This window comes from Sinocyclocheilus rhinocerous, unplaced genomic scaffold (assembly GCF_001515625.1).
Source record: "Sinocyclocheilus rhinocerous isolate Xijiao unplaced genomic scaffold, SAMN03320098_v1.1 scaffold816, whole genome shotgun sequence".
Lineage (NCBI taxonomy): Eukaryota > Metazoa > Chordata > Actinopteri > Cypriniformes > Cyprinidae > Sinocyclocheilus > Sinocyclocheilus rhinocerous.
In genome coordinates, this window is record NW_015660894.1 from 352,784 (window position 1) to 360,238 (window position 7,455).

General features: G+C 38.0%; 1 protein-coding gene across 2 annotated transcripts in view; it reads left to right on the forward strand.

Annotated features, from left to right (window-relative positions):
- LOC107726101 (uncharacterized) overlaps nucleotides 1-7,455 on the forward strand; it is a 57,504-nt gene that overhangs the window by 25,417 nt on the left and 24,632 nt on the right. The gene's annotated exons all lie outside the window — the stretch shown is intronic.

The following is a 7,455-nucleotide window of genomic DNA, read 5'->3' on the forward strand; positions in this document are numbered from 1 at the left end:
GGTGTCCCCAGAATGTGTCTGTGAAGTTTCAGCTCAAAATACCCCATAGATAATTTATTATATCATTTTGAAAATGCCTGTTTTGATTCTTGGAAGCAGAAACATGCTGTTTTTGTGCATGTCTCTTTAAATGCAAATGAGCTGCTGCTCCCCGCCCCCTTTTCCAGAATAGCACTGTGCATTTACAGCTCGTACCTTGGACACTCATCTGAAAAAACATCTGTTTGGTTTTGATTATCATGTCTAATACGTTGAAATCATGCGTTTTAGAGCCATATTAGGTTGATTTTCTGATATAGGTTTTTCTGAGCACACACATCCAAAGCACACACACAGAAAGCGGCTGTCACGTGGCATGTGAGTACTAAACTAAGTTCTCTTTCATGTCTTATTGCGCTTAAATGGTTAAATACACACAAGTTTGTTAAAAACACATGAGTTACAAAAACAGTCGGTTATGTCTGTGAAGGTAAACAGCTGGGAAAGACATCAAATGTTTATATTTGATCTATGTATTAAGTGACAACAGCGTAATATACAGTATCTATAGACATTATTCCTGAACACGTAAGTCACGCCTGACTCTTAACCAGAAGGATGCTTTGCATTTCAGGTCGGCAGTGTTTCTAGTATGTTCCGAGCTGATAATCTAATGTTAAACCTATTAAAGGGGTCATATAATGCTACATGCACTTTTACAAGTTGTTTGAACTGAAATGTGTGTTGGCAATGTGTGTACACAACCACCCTAAAATGATAAAAATCCACCCAATGGTTTTTTGTTAATCTACTAAAATCTGAGCCGATCTCAGATGCCTGTCTGTGTGACGTACTCCTCAAAGTTAAATGAGTGTGTAGATGACACGAAGCGGCCAACATAAGCTACATTAAAAACAGATGGGCACTATTTGAATGGGTTCCTATGGAGACCGGAACAGAAGAGCATCCAATTGGAAGTTAGAATTCGTAATGGCGTCGCTCATTGTTTGCTCAGGAAAAGGTCTATACTGCTGTCTACGCTGTTAATATGACCCAAACAATAAAATAAAAACAGAAAATTACTCGCTGGTCTGGACGGAATAACTTCTATAGCTTTACTAAGAAGACGTTTTTTACTTGAATGTTGCTTTTAAATGCTCTTGCGTGAAGATACACATGGCGGATTGTGTGCGGCACACTCAGGGCAGGGTCTCTGCTAATACGGCAGTGTCCGTCAACAGTAGTGGGTGGGGCCTGTAAAATGTGACATCACATTTTACAGATTTTGCAAACGGATTGTTCTGAGACACTGCTTATGATTTATGGGGATTAAAAAAAGGAGCAGGTGGATTTTTATCTTTATAGGGTGGTTGTGTACACACACTGCCAACACGCATTTATGTTCAAACAACATGTAAAAGTGAATTTTGCATAATAGGTGCCCTTAAAAAAAAAATCTCAGAATGACTGCGGAATGAATACTATTATTTTTGCTGGTCCAAAGCCACCCAGGTGGTGCTGCATTCTTTTTGAGCTCTAGGATTGCTCAGTCACAGAAGCTCATCCAGATCAGCATTTCTACCATCTCTTCACCCGCCGCCCACCCTGTATGTAATCCAGGACTCATATAACAGACAGCAGAGAAAGCTGAACCCTTTCCCTGTGCCAGCGGCGATTTAAAATGTGATCATTGTGAGATTCTGTTGTGCCATTCATCACACATTCAGGTGGAGCAAAGGAGGTCATGGCACTGGATGAAAGCTGCAATAAATTCAGACTGTCACTTCAAACGCATGCACAGCACTGATCCGGGACAATAAGAAGGCTGTTGCTCAGCATTTCAAACACACGCACACACAATTCAGAGCGTGCTGTAAATATAAGAGATTCTTTGTGGATGCTTTTCAACACATTCATCAAATTTCCATGCACATGTTGCTGGAAGATCAGACCTCTACTGTGACCTCCAACGGGGGTCATGGACGTGCACCAAGACATGTTATGCCCTGTTCACATGGGCAGCGGTTTTATTGGCACAAGTTGCTTAATGTTAATTAACTATTTTTTATCACTTTTTTTCAAAAGTGTGTATTATTACAATTTGCGGTTTCATACTATTGACAGCACTTATTATAAATAGAAATAAATAAATAAGCTGTTTTCTCTCTTAAATGTTTATGCATCTAACATTAATAGCAAGCAAAATAAAATAAAAAGATATGCATAAATATGACAACTTAATATAATGTAAATATTAAGTAACAATATAAAATACATTAACATTATTTAATAATTAATAACTATAAATGGGATATATAACCAATCAAATTTCATCATATTTTGGGGTCCATGGCATAATTTATTTATTAAAAAAAAAAATCTGGATTAAAACTGTGCAGGTTTAGCTTGATTGGTGCTGCTGCATGGGCCTGGAGAGAGAAGTGAAAGTTGTCTGTCATGAGTGACAGGCTCATTGTGAACAGCCTTTGAACTCATGGGAATATTGCCAGTGCCAGCCATCAACAGGTGTGCGTGAATGTACTGTATAGTATGTGTGTGTTATCCTTTGTATCTGTGAAAAGGAGCAGGTGGATTTTTATCTTTATAGGGTGGTTGTGTACACACACTGCCAACACGCATTTATGTTCAAACAACATGTAAAAGTGAATTTTGCATAATAGGTGCCCTTAAAAAAAAAATCTCAGAATGACTGCGGAATGAATACTATTATTTTTGCTGGTCCAAAGCCACCCAGGTGGTGCTGCATTCTTTTTGAGCTCTAGGATTGCTCAGTCACAGAAGCTCATCCAGATCAGCATTTCTACCATCTCTTCACCCGCCGCCCACCCTGTATGTAATCCAGGACTCATATAACAGACAGCAGAGAAAGCTGAACCCTTTCCCTGTGCCAGCGGCGATTTAAAATGTGATCATTGTGAGATTCTGTTGTGCCATTCATCACACATTCAGGTGGAGCAAAGGAGGTCATGGCACTGGATGAAAGCTGCAATAAATTCAGACTGTCACTTCAAACGCATGCACAGCACTGATCCGGGACAATAAGAAGGCTGTTGCTCAGCATTTCAAACACACGCACACACAATTCAGAGCGTGCTGTAAATATAAGAGATTCTTTGTGGATGCTTTTCAACACATTCATCAAATTTCCATGCACATGTTGCTGGAAGATCAGACCTCTACTGTGACCTCCAACGGGGGTCATGGACGTGCACCAAGACATGTTATGCCCTGTTCACATGGGCAGCGGTTTTATTGGCACAAGTTGCTTAATGTTAATTAACTATTTTTTATCACTTTTTTTCAAAAGTGTGTATTATTACAATTTGCGGTTTCATACTATTGACAGCACTTATTATAAATAGAAATAAATAAATAAGCTGTTTTCTCTCTTAAATGTTTATGCATCTAACATTAATAGCAAGCAAAATAAAATAAAAAGATATGCATAAATATGACAACTTAATATAATGTAAATATTAAGTAACAATATAAAATACATTAACATTATTTAATAATTAATAACTATAAATGGGATATATAACCAATCAAATTTCATCATATTTTGGGGTCCATGGCATAATTTATTTATTAAAAAAAAAAATCTGGATTAAAACTGTGCAGGTTTAGCTTGATTGGTGCTGCTGCATGGGCCTGGAGAGAGAAGTGAAAGTTGTCTGTCATGAGTGACAGGCTCATTGTGAACAGCCTTTGAACTCATGGGAATATTGCCAGTGCCAGCCATCAACAGGTGTGCGTGAATGTACTGTATAGTATGTGTGTGTTATCCTTTGTATCTGTGACTGATTGATTGCAGAGGCTCATGAGTACATAGGCCGGAGGTTGGGGAATGCCTGAAATGTTACTCCTTTTCCCTTTTGCTGATGGTTTATTTGAAGCTGAGCTTTTCATAAGCCAATAAAAAGAGAAGGCATGCAAGCTTATGCTGCTTTATGAAAAGATGCCTTCAGATCAAATAGCCATAAATTGGTTGTCGAAAGACGCGGATCATGCCGAGGAATGCTGCTGTTTTATCAATCTGTGGTCTCAAAATGGAGGCTGAGTGGTGGATGGTTTTGGGGACATAGTCCTGACTCTGGGATATGTGTGTATGATGTCTGACTGGAGTCATGCCGAGCCGGGCTCAGCTTCTATTAGTAAGAGCTGTCTGGTTTTGATAGAAAGCGTAACAAAGAATGATGTCAAGCTAGCTGGAAACGAGATGAGCGTGAGCTCACAGTGCACGGCTTTGCTGTGTGTGACTGTTGTGCCTGGTGTTGTGTGGGTTATTATTAGTTTGTGAAGTGTTGTTTGGTGATATTCAGGTGAGCTGGGTTCAGCTCCAGTGTGTGTGTGTTGATGTGGGGAGCGTTTAGGGGAGCAAGAATGAGAGATTCCCCCTTTTAGTTTCAGCTGCATTTCAGCCAAATAGGACAGGAAATTGGGGGACGAGGGGGGCTTGGCTGTAGTCCCCATTATGGGGCACAAGCGGAGATGGAGAGGGGCTGCTCATGAGAGAGAGGAACCGACTCCTGTTCCAAACTCCAAACTGACCTAGTTTCTCAGACAAAGACTCTGAGAGTGTGTTCAACTTCTGTTACAATCTCTCTCTCTCTATTGTCTGCCACCTTTCCAAACTTCCTCTCGTAGATAATGTTTCCTTTCTTTCTTTCTTTCTTTCTTTCTTTCTTTTTCTTTCTTTCTTTCTTTCTTTTTCTTTCTTTCTTTCTTTCTTTCTTTCTTTCTTTCTTTCTTTCTTTCTTTCTTTCTTTCTTTCTTTCTTTCTTTCTTTCTTTCTTTCTTTCTTTCTTTCTTTCTTTCTTTCTTTCTTTCTTTCTTTCTTTCTTTCTTTCTTTCTTTCTTTCTTTCTCTTTGTTCATCAGTCTGTTTGTCTGTCTTTTTCATCTGTCAGTCTGTCTTGCCACCTTTCCAAACTTCCTCTCGTAGATAATGTTTCCTTTCTTTCTCTTTCTTTCTTTCTTTCTTTCTTTCTTTTTCTTTCTTTCTTTCTTTCTTTCTTTCTCTTTGTTCATCAGTCTGTTTGTCTGTCTTTTTCATCTGTCAGTCTGTCTTTTTCTTTTTGTCTTTTTATGCCCTTCCTCTGTCTCTCTTTTTTAAGTCTGTCTGTCTATTTGTCTTTTTGTTTTATTTGTCTTTTCTTTCTTTCTCTCTCTTTGTTCATCAGTCTGTCTGTCTTTTTCTTTTTGTCTTTATTATATTTTCTTTTTTTCTTTTCTTTGTCTGTCTTCCTGTGTGTTTGTCTGTCCTTGTTTATTTTCTGTCTGTCCTTTCTTTCTTTCTGCCCTTCTGTCTCTTTTTTTACACTGGCTGTCTGTCTTTTTTATTTCTATTTTTTTATTTTATTTTATTTTCTGTCCTATCTATCTATCTATCTATCTATCTATCTGTCTATCTGTTCTTTTTGTCTTTATTATATTTTCTTTTTTTCTTTTCTTTGTCTGTCTTCCTGTGTGTTTGTCTGTCCTTGTTTATTTTCTGTCTGTCCTTTCTTTCTTTCTTTCTTTCTTTCTGCCCTTCTGTCTCTTTTTTTACACTGGCTGTCTGTCTTTTTTATTTCTATTTTTTTTATTTTATTTTATTTTCTGTCCTATCTATCTATCTATCTGTCTATCTGTCTATCTGTCTGTCTGTCTGTCTGTCTGTCATGTCTCTCTTGAGGCTCTCTCTTTTATCTCTTTTATCTCTTTTATCTCTTCTCTTCTCTTCTCTTCTCTTCTCTTTCTTAGTGTTTTCTCTCATTCTGGTCCATATCTTATATGTGAACATTTATGTTTTTCTTTTTGCCAGACTGACTGTCATAACACACTTCATGTATGCTCTAGTAAGCCATTTCGGTCAGATGGCATCTGCCAAGAAAATGTGCACATAACTTATGGTTCCTTTGTCTGTGGCTGGTCCCGCTTGTCTTGCACACTCTGCTTTCATAACTCACAATGTAATCCTCAGATTTCCCCTCACCTCCTGGATTTTCACTCTTCCCAGAGTAGCTGTGTCATCACTCATCTCTTCATCTAGCGCTCCAGTTTTGCCTTCTCATGAGCGCCGTTCGTTCAGGGGAATTCTCTCCGGTCTACAGCTGAGTGTAAATCACCGTAATTACAGTGTCCGTGTTCCCCTGCCTTGTAAAGGTGCTGAATGCGCCAGTCCCTTATTTTCTGGCTCATTTTGCCCCCTCCTCAGCATGTTTGCCTTCCCAGACGCCTTGTGGCTCTGGAAACAAACAGAAGAGGAAAAAAGACCCCACTTTTTACAGTCCAGGACTGTAGAGGCACAGGGAAAGAGCCCCTTATAAATCCAGACCGCTGTCTTACAGGACTCATATGGTTTGTTTATTTGTACCTGTTTATTGTAGCAGTTCAGTTTGAGTCTTTGTTTTAGTTTGTTTTGCCTGGTGACCTTCTTTTGTTGGCTCCAGTGTCTGTAGTTTCTCTCAGGAGATTGCCATTCTTGGCACTTTCCCGTACTTTAGTCCGTTGCAGTCTGGTGGAATTTGTTTGTCTATGTTGGCTTGCTGGTTTTGGTCCCGGGGCTTGGTTATTAAGGGTTAATGAGGCCAGGCACTGATAAACGGACTTGATAAATAGTGCTGTTTAACTCTGCAAGCCCAACAGCCAGGAACCAGACCACTCCTGAGACCATTTGCCTCTGCTCTATTTTGGTTTTTGGCATCTGTTGGACACAAAATAGGCTGTAAAATATGATTAACTTTCTAATTTAATGCAAAACGCCTTTTACTCATTAAGGCAAGAATGTATCTTCTTAACGGCAACATTATTATGATTATAGTGTTGGAAAACCACTTCAAGCTGGAAATCTCACTACCCAAGGTTGTTGGTTTAGTATAAATGATAGCTAATTATTAAGCTATGCAATAGATCTTTTTTAAGGAAACATTCTGGGTTTAGTACAAGTTAAGCTCAATGGATATTGTGGCATAATGTTGATTATCACAAAAAACAATGTAGACTCTTATTTTCTTTAAGAAAATGATGACGCATTTGCAGCGAATGAAAATGGAGCCCCTTTTTGAGGATTTAAAAGCAAAAATGTGAAGCACTTTATAAAAGCACTAACATTGTAAAGTGTATGTATTATTTGAGCTGTAAGTTGCTCTTGAGATTTTTGCAGTCATTTTAATTTGAAAAATTGGATAATTACCATTAAAAATTGTGAGATTGGTAAGATGTTTTTTTTTTTTTTAACAAGAAGTCTCTTATGCTCACCATTAAAAAAAAAAAAAAAAAACAGTACAAATAAGTAATATTGTGAAATGTATTACAATTTGAAACAACTATTCTCATTTTCAATATATTTTAAAATGTAATTGATTTCAAACATGAATTTCAACAGCCATTACTTTAGTCTTCAGTGTCACACTTTTTTTTTTTTTTTTTTTATTGTGATTGTTTGCTAAGTATCCCCTAAGGATTGCTGTTG